Here is an 18,943-nt window from a genome sequence, read left to right on the forward strand (position 1 = left end):
AAGAAAGTAAAGGAAAAAAATTTATTAAGTTTCTAAGCACTGATTGAAATAATCACGAAGGAGCGATCTGGTGACACTAAAATACACTTTGAATTTAAAAGGATAAAGTTAACAAGCTAGCATACTTGGGAGAATGATAACAAAGTGTTAATATTCCTAAAAATAAATTCTGCAAATATCTGTTAAAAAGACATGGAACATCTCAACAGCTAAATGAGCATAAAATGAGAACTAACAATTCTTTCACACGTAAGTTCCCTTCCTCTCTTCTACTTTCTCTCTCTCCTGCTCTTCTCCCCTTCTCAAAAAAAGTTATCACACAAAAATTTTAAAAACCTACCAAATAACATAATGAGTAAACAGTAAAGTATATAAAAGCAGGCAAATCTATCAAATTGATTAAAAAATTAATGATGATGATGATATTAAAGCTTTAGCAAAAAAAGAATAAAGCTTTAGCAAAACAAATTCTATAACATATTTTTAGTGAAATAAAAATATCTAGAATACTTCTGCAAAGCCGACTGACAATCTTATTAAAATGCATTGACTCTGAAAGAGTAAATCAACTACAGCTATTCTGACATAATGAATTCATCATCATTTAAAAAAAAACCTTCATAATAATAGTTGCTATTGTTTATGAAGAGTCTACCTTGTGCTCCAAATTTCTACTCTTCACAAGGTAGTGACAGTGTGGGCTGTAAAAGCAAACAACAGCAAGTAGCAGTGGAATTCAGGAGTCTGCTACACTCTCCTTCTCAAGATCCTTTCACACTGTCTGTGATTTTTGTTAACTGAAAATAATATATATCTCCAGCCAAGAAGTCAGAAAGAGAAAAACAAATATCATATATTAACGCAAGTATGCGGAATCTAGAAAAATGGTACCAATGAACATATTTGGAGGGCAGTAAAAGAAACACAGACTTAGAGAATGAAGATGTGGACACAGTGGGGGAAGGTGGGTGGGATGAATTATGACCCTGATACTGACATATACACTGCTGCTGCTGCTAAGTCGCTTCAGTCGTGTCCGACTCTGTGTGACCCCATAGACGGCAGCCCACCAGGCTCCCCGTCCCTGGGATTCTCCAGGCAAGAACACTGGAGTGGGCTCCATTTCCTTCTCCAGTGCATGAAAGTGAAAAGTGAAAGTGAAGTCGCTCAGTCGTGTCCGATGCTTCACAACCCCATGGACTGCCCATGGACAGAGGAGCCTGGAGGGCTAGAATCCACAGGTTGCAAAGAGTCAGACAGGACTGAGTGTATGCACATAAGCACACACACATTTGGTTCATAAAGGGCCAACACCTCAACCCCAGAGATGACCTGTTTAGAGTCTGGTATATACCAAGGTGTGATCTAACAGACCTTGTTAACACACAGGCACTTGGATGCAGAGATAGTATGAGTGTGTTTTTAAGATAAATGCGATTATATTAAGTATATTATTCCACAAGCTGCTTTTTCTGATTAATAAGGTACCACACCTAGCTTTCCAATATTTTTACAATCTAAATTTTACTTTTCATATCACTGCTATTAAAGTGAAGAACACTTTTCCATTACTTGTAGAAGAAGTGCAGAGACCGGGGGCCCTGGAAAAAGGTATATCCTCAAAAGTTACACAACATCGGGCTCACACGCTTGTGACAATTACTTCTGTAAATGAAGGAATGAACAACTAGGACAGGTCCCTGCTTAAACTCCTTCAAGAAACACAAATTAACTGGTTTTCTTTTATCCTTCTTGTTAGATGATAAGCAGTAATGTAGAGAGTCTAGCAGGCCTGAAGTGTCAGACGTATCCTTTTGCAAGAAAAAGTTTAAAAAAATCAAAACCCCACCTCATCTGATGTATGTGGCAAAGAGGGTTGCCATGTTACCCCATGATTTAAGTATGTCAATCTTAAATTCTTGTTCTCACTTGTCTTGTAAACATCTCTTTTGTTCAGAATAAAAGATGAAGATTTGATACCAGAATGCTTCTGTACAATGTAATTATAAAACAGCCCCCAAGTTAATTGCATGATTGCCCTAATAAGTATAAGGTATACATATCTGGAGTGTGTATGTAGCAGCATGTATGTGCAGTCACTCAGTTGTATCTGACTCTTTCCCACCCCATGGACTGTGGCCCACCAGGCTCCTCGGACCATGGAATTTTCCAGGCAAAGTGGGGTGCCAATTCTACTCCAGAGGATCTTCCCAACCAGGGACTGAACCCAAGTTTCCTGTGTCTCCTGCATTGGCAGGAGGATTCCTTACCACTGAACTACCTGGGAAGCCCAGCAGCAGGTATACGGCTACCAAATTAAAATGTCCCATTTAGAAATTATATGGAGACCAAAATAGGAAATGCTATCTGAACTTGTTTGGTAAATGAGCTAGACATTCTAGATTACCAACATCATCTTGATCAGGCCCTGCTTTGAGCAAAGCTGTAGTCTAGATGTTTGGACTCACACTAACACACTCGGGGCACACTCTCTGTGACACGCAATGAACACCAAATGCAGTCATGCCAAGGAGTAGGTTTTTGCAGTTATAGTAGACTTTGTTCAAAGTGGCTTATGATTAAATTCTGAGCATCCAAGATAAATTTTATTAAGGGACTCATACCTACTGGCCACTAAAACATTCTCACTCCCTACACTGGGATCTTGGAGCACTGCATGTAGATCAAGGTTCAATAAACTACAGTCATGTGGGACAAGTCCAGCTCAGCTTGACACCTGTATTTGTAAATTTATATATATCATCCATGACTGCTTTAGGCTACAACACAGAGCTGAGCTGGTACAAGATAATGATGATGATGACAAGAGAGAGATGACATGGGCAACGAATCCTAAAATGTTTCCTATCTCACCCGTTTCAGAAAAAGTTTACTATCTCCTGATATAGACTGCTGTTCAAAAAATTGATTTCTCATTATTTAACGTGAGCTTTGAGGATCGAACTATTTCGAGAACAGAATAAAATCATGTCTGTCCTTATTCTCAGGAAGCACACTTAGTGCTAAGAGGTAGTACTGATTAGGGTTAAGAACATGGGTTCACATCCCAGCCCTGCCTCGATCACTTGTGAGATCTTGAGCCCATTACTTTACTTCTCCGTGCTTTCAGTTTCTCTCTGGAAGCTTGCTCATTCTTTCACTGCCTTTCTGGACAGCAGAGATAAGTGATACTCACAACCATCATGGTACCTCAATCTATGAAATTGTTGGCTTCTTCATTTCCCATTTGAGCGTCTGACTTACCAAGGAGGAAAGGGGTGGAGTGTGTCCTCGACCATGTATCACAAGAAGGATCCACAGCCACTCGGGTGGTTCAGCCCAACTCTCACACACCAATGCTTCAACAAAGAAAACGGGGGAAAAAAAACACAGAGATTATACTAACCCATATGAAAAGAGGCCATGGTCATTGCTGATCGGTTTTAGAAAATTCCATGAATCCCCTGCACAACCAGCTACATCGACAATGTAAGGCTTTTCACAGAGCGACTTGGAAATCACTTCACAGCCCTAGCCTCCTATCCCATACCAATGGACTCATTTCCTCGGAAAAGGAGAAACAAAAATTCAAATATCATTAATACAGGAAAATAAATCTCATAAAACAACCAAAAGGATCATTGCACACCTATTTAAATTACTTTAAGCAGTTTGAGCATCAAATTCCTATTGTGTGAATTTACCCATTTTATGATGGGTCTTTCATTCTGTTTTTGGAAATACATAGTACCTTAAGTAATGCATTTCAAAAATAGGAGATGAAGTCAGAAGGTATACAATAAACTATACTAGAACTTGTGTTTTTATTTACATATTAATTTATTTGATGCAAAATATGAGGCTTTTTTTAAAGGAAATTGTAAGCTATATAAACAATTCACATTACTAAAACAAATTTATCCAATCTGCTCATTCAATGTAACAAATAAATAAAATCCTGAAAGCTTAATACATAATGTGATAAAAGATGACTGCAAAGCACAAGCTTCCCCAGAACCATGTACAACAGAAATTAAAGAAATGGGTTACTTCCCATTTCTAATTCAAAAAATAAATTTCTCCACTACTATTTAAGGATGTCTGCTACTTCAACTACTACATTTGGGGGCTCATGCTTGTCCTGTTGTTCTAGTTGTTGTAGTTTCTTTCTATTCTCTGTAGTCCATTGCTTCTGGCTGCATAAACCTCAAACACACTGAGGTTGCCTATCCCAAGGCTTCCCAGGAGGCGAAATGGTAAAGAACCCATCTGCCAATGCAGGAGACACAGAGACACAGGTTTGATTCCTGGGTCAGGAAGATCCCCTGGAGTAGCAAACAGCAGCCCATTCCAGTATTCTTGCCTGGAAAATCCCGTGAACAGAGGAGGCTGGTGAGCTACAGTCCACGGGGTGACAAGGAGTCAGACGTACCTGAGTGACTGAGCATACCTATCCCAGCATGAACACTGGGCAGCAGCTGAGAACGATGACAAGAAAAGGGGGAGAAGACGCTTCCAGAACATTCTGAAGCATTCTGGCTGTCCCCCTATGCAATGATTCCCACACCGTCTACTTAGTGATTATCTAAAGGCCATCTGCCTTCAGAAGGACAACTGGATTACAGCATCTGGAAATCTATATAACTTTCTATCTGTTGAAATGCCATTTGAAAGTCCTGAGGTTCAGAGGCCAGAAGACAATGGCTAGGTGACAGCGTCTCTCCATGAGGCTCACTGCCTCCATTAGGCATCTTCATGGGAAGTGAGGGGGCAATCCAAAGTAAAATATTCAGAATTGCCCAGGAAGGCGCCCACAGCCCAGGTGCACTCCTGCACTGCGGCATCGCTGATCCCTTGAGGTCCCAGCTGAGTCTTTGAAAGTCTGTGACTTCATCCTTTGGAAAGGAGGAGGTGCAGATGTAAATCTTCGAGGCCAAAAAAAGAGGAAGAGAACTCTCCCCAAGGTAAGAAGGCATACTCGGCCCAGGAAAAATTCCTAGGAGCGGCCAATTCCTTTCTCACAACACCAGTAATATCTCCTTTGGGTGTGGCAACAAATATGTTAGCTGGGACTTTTTGCTAAACAACTTGAATACAGTAACTTCCTCTCTGGATCTATTTTGCAATTACTACTAAAATTTCTTTGCATTTGGTTATCTCTTAATCAAAATTTAACTGATAAAGTTGGATAGGCCCACTGGTTATTGCCATGAACATCCAGCAATTCCTAAAGATTTCCATGTGTCAGAATCAAGGTAAAAATGAGAGGTGATAATTAGGTCTGAAGGCTGAATTCTCCCATCCTCCCTCAGTGAGATCATAAATTAGCTGATGTAGCCCGTCAGCTAAGACATCCAAGAATCACACCTACAGAGACTGACGATCCTCTTAAAAGGCAAAAGTGATGGAGGCCGAATAGGACATTGAAAGAATCCAGAATTGTTGACACGACCACACAACAAATACTGCAGGAGGTGAATTTTCCTGCTGAATCCAGGCTGGGACAGCCTTCATCCTGGACAAGCCAGACGTGAGGCCCTTCCTTATGAAAAGGCAACACTCAAGGGACAGAATGCCCAGAGTTCATACAGCCTTGGGGGACAATAGAATGCCCTTTAGAATCTGAAATCTAAACAAGAAACTAGTTCCAACAGAAGCATTCGGGACACACACCCTGAAAGGTTTTAACTATGTTTGCAGTTACATCAACAGTGAAAAAGACATTTTACCACCCTAGCCCATGATAGCCACGCAAACACCATCAGGACCTCCTACGCTGGAGGGTCAACCCTTGCCTGGGTAGGCGTGCCACCCTCTAAAGCAGGAGTCCTCAACCCCTGTGCCATGGACCAGTATTGGTCCATAACCTGTTAAGAATCAGGCTGCAGAATAGGAGGCGAGTGGCAGGCGAGTAAGTGAAGCTTCATCTATATTTACAGCAGCTCTCCATCGCTTGCATTACTGCCTGAGTCCTGCCTCCTGTCAGATCAGCAGTGGCATTAGATTCTCATAGGAGCACGAACTCATCTGTGCTTGAATCATCCCAAAACCATTCCCCTCCACCCCTGGTCCATGGAAAAACTGTGTTGCATGAAACCAGTCCTTGGTGACAAAAAGGTTGAGGACTGCTGCTCTAAAGGAATATACACCATTCCACAGGATACCCACGTGTGCCGAGCAGGGTAGGAAACCTCAGCACCAAAGCAGTGTCCTCGACTAGACTGCACTAAAGTCACAGATATCAGCCCCTTTGGGTCTGGATGCTGGGCTCTGCCATCCTCACTCGCTGACATATTTTCTAGAAAACAGAAAAAATTCCAAAGGTAAAGCAGCTACAAAGTCTCACAGGGTCATCTCAGACTGAAGCTGGAGTATTTTTGAGTGGCTATTTATTATAATTACTCATTAAATAAGAAATTGCTTATGTTTTACTAAAATACAAATGTCTCCATTTGACTCAATTCCTTATTCTCCTTTAGCTGAAAATCAACTATAGTAGAAACAGCTCCTAAGTGCTGTGTCTCGTGATTCTCAATTAGGGCCTTGCCTTGGAAAAAACTGCTACGTGAACCCACGTGCAGGGAAACCCCTGTCACACTCCGTGATTCACAAACAAGAAACTTTTCCTAGAAGTGGTACCTGTAGCCACCTCCACAAGTTCATAAAATCATCTCTAAATTAAAATACATGTGTAAAATGTAAACATCAATTAGCACCACGTATCCATCAGAAGCCTGCAGGTGGCTCAGTGGTAAAGAATCCGCTTGTCAACATAGGAGATGCACGAGATGCGGGCTTGATTCCTGGACCTGGAAGACCCCCCTAGAGGAGGAAATGTCAACCCACTCCAGTATTCTTGCCTGGAAAATTCCATGGACAGAGGATTCTGGCGGGGTACAGTCCATTGGGTTGCAAAGCGTCAGACACGACTGAGCAAGTGAGCATATAGGAGCATACCCTTGAGAACATGATTTTCTGCTAAAATATGCAAACTATCCCATGTGGCTTAGAGTGAGGAAAAAAGGTGGATTGAAATATTTTCCTGGAAACAAAAGGTCAGCCGAGCAGTGGTTTTGTACCCTAAAGATACAAGAGAGAAATTAAAATCTCAGGCCAATCTAAAGAGCTCCATTTAGAAATAGCACCACAGTAACCACAGTAAAATCACAGGAAATAAGGTGACAATGGGCAAGACCACCTGTCATAGTAAAGATGTTTAGCAGAGTCATGGAAAGAAACACCATGAGGTGCAAGCTCAGAAAACCTGTAAGTGGTTGGGCTAGGGTTTCCCAAGTTCTGAGAATTTTACAGCTTCACTGAGAGACCTCCCATCATCAGTCAGCTAGGCAGTGAGTCACCACGCACAGCATCCCCCTCTAGCCTTGCATGGAGGGTGGTCAGCAGATAAAGCAAGAACTGATTCTGTTTCCAAGAGCTCACACAAGATTTGTCTGCTACACAATTCACCAAATACTATGAAATGGGAGGAAAGGGAGCTACTAGTGCCGAATGAATGACTCAAGGTCTGTGAGCTGACAGCAGCTCTGCTAAGACTGGAAAGCAGGACCCGGGGGCAGCGAGGATCACAGATGGGAAGCTGGCCTCGTCCTCGAGTTTGTGCAGGAAAGCAAGGAAGGAAACCAGAGAACGGGTGCCGGGGAGACTGAGGAGCACATGGATGTCCTGCCTCACTTCCCAAGTCACTCTCCACGGCCAATCAGACACTTTGCTGCATCACAGTTCAGCACGGGAGGTGCTGAAGAGAGACACGCACAACGACCTCGTCGCGTGGAAGGGTCCTGTCCTCGAGGAATGCGCCCTCTGGCTTCCCCCAACTCAGAAATGATTTCTTTAGTAACCGCCTAATTCGTTTTCGTACAAATAATGCCACTTCTTGATCAAGACCATTTAATAAAAACATCTCTTTCATAATTGTCTCACCTACATTTAGACAAGACAAGTACCGAATGTCACAATTTCGCTTCTTTAAATCTCTGGCTGTCTTTGGGCCCAAGTAGGAACACCGAGAGAACTTCAGCCCTAGCAATGGCTGAGGCTTCAAGGACAGTGCGTCCTCAGGTGGGAACGCAGGACCTCACATCTGGGTCGTTTCATGACACAATCATCTAGCCCTGAGACCAGCAGAGGTAAACCCTACCTCCTGGAACAGAGGAACAGGTGCTTCTGAGAGTGACCTCCAAGGAGTAAGATGCGCAAGAAAGAGACATAAGCTCCCTGTCGGAGCCTTCACACCCAGATCCACCGCAAGGCTCCTCTCTCCATCAGACAGTTGCCACTGCGAAATGTGATGGTTTACAAACATTAGACACAGCTGAGACCTACAGAAGACGGAAGGAGGAAATTGGATATTTCGTTTCCCAAAGCATTGACTAATCCTAACAACATTTGGGAAAAAAAGAAACCTGAGTGTTTTTCATTTTGGCTTCCGGTAGATCATCGTTTGGTGAGGATTTAAAGCTGGTAGGAACTGCTGACCCTGGAATGAATACACTGCCTCAGTAACCGAAACAAAGCTGTGATAAAAAGCACCTCCTACGCCTCTGTTCCTGCACCAGACGATGAGACGTGTCCTGAGCTTCCAGGAGGCATGGGAAGAGAGGGCAAGAGAGGGCAAAAATGACACCCTTATTCAAGCAAAAATGTTGCCCAAAACTAAGCGTCTGCTCAAAATGAGCAATTTCTAAGATCAGCTCTCCAAGGACGCCAATGTCCCTGAATAGGAACCACTTTCTTCTTTCTGCTGCCATGTACCAAATTTTCAAAGGGCAGCCTCACTTTTCAGGCAGGCAATTTTCAAGCGCTTGCACAAGTGGTTAATTTGCATGGACAATTGGCCTCTCGGCTTTCGTTTTGACAGCTAAATTGATCTGTCCTATGTAGACTAGAATCTCAGGACCCAGAAAGAGAAAGATGTCTGAGGCTTTTTGAAAAATGTGGTCTCTCAGTTCCTATTTATTCAGGACAACACATTCAACAAGACTTGCCCTGTAAGCAGTAGCTTGCCCACACAAAAGGGATTCAAGATCCAACTCGAGATCGAAATTTGAGATTCAACTCTAAGATCAAGATTTAAGGCTAAAAAATTAACTCTTGCTATTACTTCCCATTAAAGCAAACAGGCAGGTTTGAGTTCTTAAACTAGCTCTTTGGTCATTACATAGGAAGAGGGCACCGTCTGTCACAGATTAAACTCACAACTGGCACCAAGACCTTCCCAGGATGAAGCTGAACTAAGGCAGACAAAGGGCTCAAGCATGTGCATGAAGGAGAAGACAGTATTTGTCCCTGGAAAGATGGCAGACTGTGAAAATCACAGTGAATTGTTAGTGAAATGGCAATGGGATAAATCACGCAGAAAACTATTTTCTGAAAAAAAGAACAGAAGTTTTTTAGAAGTCTCTAGCTGCAAAGGATGCTCTCTCACCAATTCAGTAGAGAAATGGAAAGATGTCCCAATCGGATTAGGACAAACCCACACTAGCCAATTCAATATGCATGCTGGGCTGTGTCAGTTCTAGCTTCTCAATACGTTCATTTATTTTATTAATATCTGTCCAGACTTTAATGCTGCTATTTTACATGAGATAACAGCAATCTGGGCCAAATTGTGTTTTGAATTAAAAGTGAAACTACGCTCTTGTTTTTTTGCCTTAAACCCAGCAAATGCAGTGAAATCATTTCATTTCTCCAAAGGCATGAAGAATAAATGGGCATTTAAAACCTGCTGAAATCAGTTCCAATGACCTATTGGGTCTTCCATTGTCAAAGGTGGGCTCCAAGACTAAGAAAATAAAATAACTTATCTCTTTGTTCTGGCAACAGGTCAAGATGCTCAGAGATGCATTTGTTTCTTGCTTTTGAGACAACAGCAGGCTTAACACCATATGAAACCCTGGGTGTGTTGTATAACCCAAAACCTACTTCTGTTCTATTTGTCATCCTCTCAATATAAATCAGTGATAAAAATAAGAAATAGGCTACTACGCATTGAACCAGATGGTGTCTTACCTTCCTATAAACCCGGCTGAGTTTAGAGTGTGTACACATGAGGGAGAATAAAAAGATTTTCTTTTCTTTACATTTGGCAATGAGTCATGTCACCCATTTCAGCACGAACTGTACTGAAACTTCCTCCCCAGGAAGAACCAACGCAGTTTTACTAACGTTTAAAAACAACCATGTCAGCTGCCTTCGATTAGTCATGAAGCCATTCTGCCCATCCTGCAGCCTCCAGCAAGGGCAAGATCTGATCAAATCGGACTTGCTAAACATAACCAGAAGGTCGGGCGTGTCCTGATGCAAACCTGCTGTAAAAAGACACCCTTTTTGTATAAATCAAAGAGGCTTCCTCCATTCCTTCTGCAATAGGCACCCTTCGAAATGTCAACCCAGGACCTTGATTTAAGGGCCGCCCTCTACCTGTATCCCTTTCCTCATCCTTGACCATCATGAACCAAACTATCAGACCTCGGAGAGGGGTGCTGAATAATCGGGAAATTTCCGAGCTTACTGATGATTAAAGAAGACACAATCCATCACTCCCCATTGCATTCAATACAAGCCCTGCTCCGCTGGATGAAACATAAAGAAAACAAGGCCAGTTTAAAAGGCTGACGGTGTTTTACAAAATTGTGTTCCATTATTTTCCGCTGACAAGCTCTGCCAGCACAGGGAACATGATCCAGGCCATGCCTGACACATACAGACCACCCGCGACTGTCTCCCTGCCTCTTTTCTCTGTCCCCACCACGGGCTGGGTTTGGGTTTCCTTTTCATAAAATCTCAAGAAGACAAACTCCTCCTCTATTGGATGGTAAGTATGAAACTGACCGTGGCATTGGTTTGTTTGTTTTTTCTTTTGGTTTTACTAATTGCTGAGATAGTACCTCCCCTACTTGTGGTACCGATGAAGTATATTTACGAATCTGAATCCAGAACTCTGTATTTCTCACCCTTTCCGAGTCTATCTTGTTGGCTTGACACTCAAACCAGCCATTCTAAGTGCTATTGCAGCATCCCACCAGGCTCTCTGAAATCCACATGTGTCCCCTGTGTCCCCATGGGATGTAGTCGCCTGTCCTCTGTGACCAGGACACCCAGTGCCTGCCTCCAGTTATCTCATATCACCCTCTGGTATTTGTCTGCTTCCTCCATCAAGGGCTATCGTCCTACCCTATTCAACCCTGAGTCCCAGATCCCAGGCTTAGGTAAACAGGCAAAGAGTCCATGAGGTTTCCTTCACTTTACTTCCAAGTTTGTGTAAATAATAATGGACCCACAGACCCAGAGGACATAATCCTAAAGTCAGCTTCTAGAGACACTCTTCCCTCTTGACATCACATTATCCAATCTGATATCAATCAAAATCATCCAGAAAAACAGAGCAAACCAAACCTTGGGGGGACCGAGATGCTCTCCTCCAGGTATATTGCCAGGCTCCCAGCAGGTGCCCAGGTAGGAGTTGGTGGTGACTGTGCGGGAGAGACAGTCTTGTGGGAAGGGAGTCACGCCTTCCTGGACCAGAGGCTTGAGGCATGCCTTGATCCCATCTCTGGGATAAAACAAAAATAAGTCCTCCTTCCACCTTTCTTTAGAAGGATTTCACACCTCCAGAGACAGCTTTCTAATGCTACTGATACAGGTCTGAATCCCCCTTTTTTACATCCTGTTGATGCTATTGTAAAACCCAGACTTTATCCCAGACTTCTCAGGGCAAAGAAGCCAAACTCGCTCTGTCCTTGTCTATTAAGCTGGCTAAAACATACACAAGGGTCCTTCTGCAGACTCCCTGGAGGAGTTGCCTCCACACCCCCCAAAATCTCTCTAGATGCTCAAAGATACCCCCCACCTCCGCGAAGGGACAGCTGCTCACAGGAACAGAGGCCAGACAAAAGAACAAGGTCGAACAAGGGACCATCAGTGACAGCCAGAAAAATGCCCTTCCTTAAATGATATAAACATTATCTTTGTACATGGAATGTTCATAGGGATCATTTCCTTAGTTAACCCATTTTCCACAGTGAACTGCCAAGGATAAATTACTCCAAGCTCTGAACTAATGATGCTCATTTGAACCGGAATGTTTCCTATGTAGCAAGTCTTCAACAATTAATTAAAACAAGGTCAAAGTTCTTGGACGTCAGTACTATCATCAGAGCTTCCGGCCCCTTCACCCAGGCACTGTCCTGAATGTGCTTGAACCTCAGCTGGTGGCCTGCTCACACTTTGCCCCTTCTCTCCAGTTAATTGCAGAGTGTTGCTGTTGTTCAGTGGCTAAGCCGTGTCCAACTCTTTGAGACCCCATGGACTGCAGCACAGCAGGCTCCCCTGTCCTCCACTGTCTCTTGGAGTCTGCCCAAACTCACGTCCAATGAGTCGGTGATTCCATCCAACCATCTCATCCTCTGTTGTCCCCTTCCCCCTGTCTTCAATCTTTCCCAGCATCAGGGTCTTTTCCAGTGAGTCGGCTCTTTGCATCAGGTGGCCAAAGTATTGGAGCTTCAGCATCAGCATCAGACCTTCCAATGAATATTCAGGACTGATTTCCTCAGGATTGACTGGTTTGATCTCCTTGCAGAGTAAGAAAGTTTTAAGCAGCTCTCTTTCACCCTCCAGTTTTCCGTGTCAGTTCAGGTCCAGTTCAGGCACTCAGTCGTGTCTGACTCTTTGAGACCCCATGAACTATAGCACGCCAGGCTTCCCTGTCTATCACCAACCCCTGGAGCTTGCTCAAACTCATGTCCATCAAGTCACGGATGCCTTTCAACCATCTCATCTTCTGTCGTCCCCTTCTCCTGCCTTCAATCTTTCCCAGCATGAGGGTCTTATTCTAATGAGTCAGTTCTTCGCATCAAGTGGCAAAAATATTGGAGCTTCAGTCTCAGTACCGGTCCTTCCAATGAATATTAAGGACTGATTTCCTTTAGGATTGACTGGTTTGATCTTTAGAAAACATGGACATGCTCTGGCCACCTTGAACATGAAATTATGACATGCTTTACCTAGTTGAAAACTTAAAAGCAAATTTGGCAATTTAGCACGAGAAAAATCAATCTGTTCTTAGGGACATTTTATGCCTGAATTTACAATGTGCATTTTAATCTCAATGTTACGTTTTTTGACTCCATTCATACTTACAATTCCCATCAATCACTTTTCAGGCTTATGGAAGTGATGCTATTCCATGAGAGTAATAAGCCCAACAACCAACCGTATCCAGCTTTAAGGAAAAGTCTGTATAACTCCAGTGAAGATGACAAAACAGTGACACAGAAAATAAAATCAAGTGACAACAGGACACAGACCTGTCTTTGCTTTGGGATTTTTTTTTTCCAAACTATATGCTCAAGTGTTAAAATAAAACATTCTTGTCATATCAGGTCCCTTCTCTTGGACCAGCAGACAGCCAGCATCTCAGCACAGTGCACGAGCAAAATCTCTCTCTGTCTTCTTACATGTTTCATCAGAGGAACTATGGTCTAATTAAGGACTGTCCTATCAATGCAGGCGTCACTGTGAACACCAGAGAAACTAAACCATAAACAGAACCCCTCAATCACATGGAAAGCTGATAGCATTGTGGGGAGAGGTGATAAGACCCGTTATTGTTCTTAGAACAAAACACCTGGCTCTGCTGGACGTTTACTTTGTCACGTGTTTCAGATAGCACTGGGAAGACAGGGCAGGCTGTGCACTGCTGACAATTTATCAAGTCAAGCTCCCTTTCCAAATATTGTTAAAAAGTAGCTATAAATCAGAACAGTGACCTGAAATGTTGGTGACAGCTGCTTGTCTCAAAGACTCCTAAGTAAACTGTCAAACCATAACTTGATGTAATAGCATGGTCTTTATCCACCTTACTCGATGAACTCCTCACCCTCGTCACATTAGGCCTCTGTTAGTTTCATATTCTGGGGGATATAGGGTGTTTCAACAGAAGCTAAACAGATGCAAATTGGTCATAACCATCCTGAGATAAGAAAGGTCCAGGTCTCATGATTTCCCTCCACTATGGACCTTGGGAGAGGTCAACAATCCCATCATTGTTGTCTTCACCTGGCCAAGGATGGCATATGGGAACTCTGCTTCTCAGACAAGGCACCTGACAAGGTGTGGACACCAAGTAACGAGGTTGGTTCTTTCTCAACTATATGGTGAAAAGAAAGCAAGAGTGATAGTCATTCAATTGTGTCCAACTCTTGGTGACCTCATGTCCTGTAGCCCTCCAGCCTCCTCTGTCCATTGGATTCACCAGGCAATAATACTGGGGTGGGTTGCTATGCCCTTCTCCAGGGGATCTTTCCGATCCAGGGATTGAGCCTGGATCTCCTGCATTCCAGGTGGTTTCTTTACCCCTGAGCTACCAGGGAAGTCCTCATAGAAGGAAGAAAACAATCATAGCAGAAATCTGGATAACTTGATGCTTTCAGCCCTAAACCTAGTCCATCTGTCATCAAAGGATCAATTGTCAATAGAAACAGACTCTTCCCCTGATGCCCTGCTTCACCTTTCCCACCACCATCTTTTCCATCTGTCAGCCCTTCAGCCCTTCAGGACCTACTGTGCTCCTTTTGGCTACAACAGACCTTTAAAGAAAGGACGGGCAGAGAAGCTACAATGACGTGAGCATCCCTCCCTCAAGGACGTTCACTTGGGGAACTGGAACTGCTCAGAAGACGTCTGCATTCCTGCAGAGATCACCAGAGGGAGCCCCCTCCTCCTTGGTTGCAATTTGCCATGAGAGACACATGGCTAATCAAGGAGCCTCACACTTCCCAGAGCAAGATGCTGGGCAGGAATTCTAGAACCGTCCTTGGCTTGTCAACAGATGTCAGGGCTCAGGGAGAAACCTCTGTGGCATCTCAGCCAGAGATCCATCCCACGTGCTGATACACAGTCCCACAAGCAGAAGAGCCTCGCCCCAGATTATTCCAGCCAGGACCTCGATGGCTCCCACCAGGGCATGGAGGTCGGCACTGCATTTAGGAAGGAAGCTTCAGAGTCCTGTTCGAAGAATCACAATGGGCTCCCAGAAATCAGGCCACAGCCCTTAACCCAGACCAAAGGAAACTTCCTTTACCTTCCTGGCAACTCTCCCGAAGCCAAATTTACAAAGAGAAACTAGAGATGCAAACTAACCCTTGTCGTTACTTGCTAGGGAGACCTACCCAGTGTGAGCTCACCCAGCTTGTTAGTTCAGGGTGCTGTTGATCACAAAAGCTCTAAAACCACTGTTCTCCTCCAGGTCAACGCAGAAGCACTCATGTTCAGAAAAAACGTGGCCGTCAGGACAGGCAGGAAAGCTTCCAAAGAGGTCTAATTCCATCAGGAAGCAGGAATGTCTGAGAGCTGCTTCAGAGCCTGGGAAGTTTTCCACCAGTGATGTTGCCACTGCCAAGGACATAGGGATGCACAGAAAATCCTGCTTCCTGAGAAGAGCTTAAACAGCTCCTTCGCACCTGTAAGATTCAGGGTACAGATGGAGCTGGACAAAGGCAGGTGCTAATTCTTTCCCATGGTAGTTGATACTCATGAAAGAAGAAGAAAATGCAGTCAATGCTCTGCTTTCTTTATGGATTCCACATTTACAGATTCTGCATTTGCGAATGCTATGCCTACTGGCTAACATTTGCAACCACAAAATGTTCTGTTGGCTTTAAGTTCAAAAGTAAGGAGTCAATTACATGTTAAATAAGGTGATTTCAAAGAAATATGCATAAAAAGAGGTTCTTTATTCAGAAGTTGATAAAGACTTCATGACCAGAGGCTCACAGGAGCCTAACCCTTTGTGTCCCCTAGAAGCAAGGATTCAGGAACTGACTAATTCAGGGTTCCCAATGAACTTACAGGTCGTGAGTACCATGAGCTGCACTGTGTGCTCAGTCGTGTCCGGCTCTTTGCAAACCCATGCACTGTAGCCTGCCAGGCTCCTCTGTCCATGGGATTTTTCAGGCAAGAATACTGGAGTGGGTTGCCATCACCTCCTCCAGGGGATCTCCTCGAGTCGGAGATCGAATCCGCGTCTCCTGCAATGTAGGTTGATTCTGTACCACTGAGCCATCAGGAAAACCCATGCTCCATGAGGATGGACTAAATATTGAAAGTGATGAGCAACAGGCTGACCACCCTCACCGTGTCCCAGCTGTATGTAGGAATGTCAGGCGCTGGTCAACACGAAGGCAGGCGGCAGGACTGCATGAGTGGAGTGCATGTCACACAGAGGAGGGGCCCCCTCGATGGGGAGATGAGGGGTCAGACAATAGGAACTCCAAAGACACAAGCTACCTGATTGTTCCTGAGAAGCCAACTACGGGCCCTCTGGCTTCCAAGGAGCCCAGAGCTCAGGGCGCTGGCAGCAAACTGTGGGCGCCCCTGGTGCCTGGCTGTCTGGCACTAATCTTTCTGAAGTTATCCTGGAGAGACAATTAGACCCCTCAGAAACAGACATCTGGACAATTCAGGGCATCGGGGATGACGGGCCGGTGGCCAAGATCATTTGCTTGCCGCATGGCGGCTCCGGCTTTGGCTGGCAGGACCGCTCATAGCTCTCGGTGCATAATGTGAACCAGATCGCCGTCTTCCAAGGCAGATAACGATGCTTGCTCCCTTGATTTAAGGGATGATCACAGTCTAAAGAGTTGATTGTGCCTCATTACACTTGAGATAAGAGATTCCTGACAACCGAGGCTATTAACTTGAACTTCCAAACACTTCACACCGGCCCTCTGACATATTCTCATCCGTGGCACATCAAACAGGGAAGTGTTTTCTTGCTACTAAGCGTGTAAAGGAGAAAAAAAGTTAAATTGGTACAGAACAGCAAGCACCGTTTCTGTTTTTTTCTCCTAGTCCGTGACCATCTTAATTCAAGCGAGTCACGACACTACAAAGTACATTGAGACCTTTAACAACAAAAAACAAAACAGGCAAGGCAATCCATAAAGGCCATAAAATAAAAAGGCCCAAAGCCATTACTTGCTTATTTCCTTATGGTTTTACAGGTTTTTTCCTCTAGACACTTCTCCCCTTTTATTACAATATTAAGAATTATAATTACCACCTTTTGGAATGATTGACTTCCTTTTATAATGAAGGAAAAAAAAAGAACACTGAGCGTCTTTCCCCACCTTCACCTCTACACTGGGAACTGTCAATAGAAAGAGACTAAAACTAACAGAAATGGCTCATAATAAAATGATGCATATACTGTTTCCCAAGTTCAGAAATGGTACTTTCAACAATGATCACAAAAATATAAGTTGGTTGGCTCCACAAACGCATTCATAGAGAAAATCAGAATGACCTATAAATAACTCAATCCTAAGAATTATGGATATGAGTCAGACACCTGAATTTTTATTTCACCAGCCTCAGAGAGGCCTGTATCTCACCCATACCTGAGGCTGTGATTATTGCAAACTAACCACACCTCTCAAGGAGTTCCCTGGGTAGTTAGCATATCGTGGGCTTAGTCCTTGAGACTGGGAGGCAGGCAGTGTGCCAACATGAACGGGCCAGGACAGGAAATGGGTTTCAAATTGGGATCAAGCAATCGTGTAATAAGAAATTGTGAGAATCTTTTAAAATGACTATTCCATCTGGCTTTTCAGCCAAAGCTGGTTCTAAAAATTCTCTGATCTCTCGAAATACTAGATGCTAAAATAAGGACATGCGTATAGATGTTAACTGAGAGTTTTAAAAAGATCCAGTGGCAACATGAAAGGAAGGCTTGAGCACCACTAAAATTCAGAGCTGAAAAGCAGAGAAATGGTCAATATTGGACTAAAACTTTCAGAAGACCCTTCCAGAATGTGAGTGAGTCAGAAGGGTATGTATACATTATCTGGAGAACCTTAAACACAAAAAGCACTGAGAGAAGAATGTGATCAAAAGAATCTGAGGACAACCAAAGAAGGTGCTTAGAAAGAACCAAGCCTTGGTCTGCCAATTTCAGCAGCAGTCAGCTTTTTGTTACCAAGAAGCCGGCAGTTGCGGGCCTTAGACTAGGGCATAAATTCTAATTAAAGTAAATCTTTTTGGGTTCCCTGAAGAGTTTTCCACTCATCAGCTTCATCTTTCAGCAGGGTTTGAGCTCCTTGTTACACAGTTCAACAAAGAGCTGCTCTTTCCCCGGCTGTGCCAGGGAGAGAAACACGTGTCCTGGCCGCACTAGCTAGGCCTTCCTGGGAAGTTGAATCTCTCTTCTACAACCCACTGCCAACAACTGCTTCTGTAAAGACAAGCACTGGGGATCTGGGTGAAGATGAGAATCGGGATTTGCCTAGGGAAGAGGAGGGAGTAATTGGAAGCGGAGACCAAAGCATAACGAAAGGAGAAAATGAAACCCCACCCCCACCCCCCGACTTTGAAGGCAATGTAAGGGGAACACACAGAGGGGAGAAGAAAAGAGAGCCATTTCTGGTGAGAGAGCAGAGCCCAATTAGGGACACCTGTGACTTTGGGAGCTAACAGAAAGCAGATGTGGCCGTGGTCTTGGCCTTCTGAGCCCTCATCCCCGTCCTAGCGCAGCCGAATGGGACCCCAAACCACAAACGGGCTGGAGGAGCCAGGCAAGGACTAAGTGGGTCCAGCTGCAATAACAAACCAGAAGGGTCGAACCACAAAAGGCTTTAAAAATAAACACTGTGATTCAAAGCCACAGGGAAAACCCAGCACTGGGGGAACTTCAAGGAGTGCTGGACCTCACCAGACCTCATTTTTAAAACCATTTAGAACTGCCTTTCAATGAGGTGTTTAAATGACAACAGAGAGGTCTGCCTCACCCAAGGAGAACAGGATCAAACAGAGAAACCCTCAGAAGAAGCCTGTTCAGGCTGTTCTACAAAGAGACCCAACTGGCCTTTCATCTCCCCATGGAAACTTCCTTCGTCTTGAACATGCCTCAAAGCCCCCAGGACGCTGA

The 18,943-nt window shown here is 44.0% G+C and overlaps 1 protein-coding gene across 3 annotated transcripts in view; it reads right to left on the reverse strand.

Annotated features, from left to right (window-relative positions):
• The window catches only part of SEMA5A (semaphorin 5A), a 542,694-nt gene that overhangs the window by 416,714 nt on the left and 107,037 nt on the right, over nt 1-18,943 (reverse strand). For 2 of the 3 annotated variants that reach the window (XM_070476478.1, XM_070476476.1), the window contains exon 2: nt 3,265-3,359. The exons of the other annotated variant lie outside the window; for it this stretch is intronic. The gene's annotated coding sequence lies outside the window, so the exon portion shown is untranslated. The remainder of the gene's footprint in view (nt 1-3,264; nt 3,360-18,943) is intronic. 3 annotated transcript variants of the gene reach the window in all.

Source organism: Odocoileus virginianus, chromosome 14, assembly GCF_023699985.2.
Source record: "Odocoileus virginianus isolate 20LAN1187 ecotype Illinois chromosome 14, Ovbor_1.2, whole genome shotgun sequence".
NCBI lineage: Eukaryota > Metazoa > Chordata > Mammalia > Artiodactyla > Cervidae > Odocoileus > Odocoileus virginianus.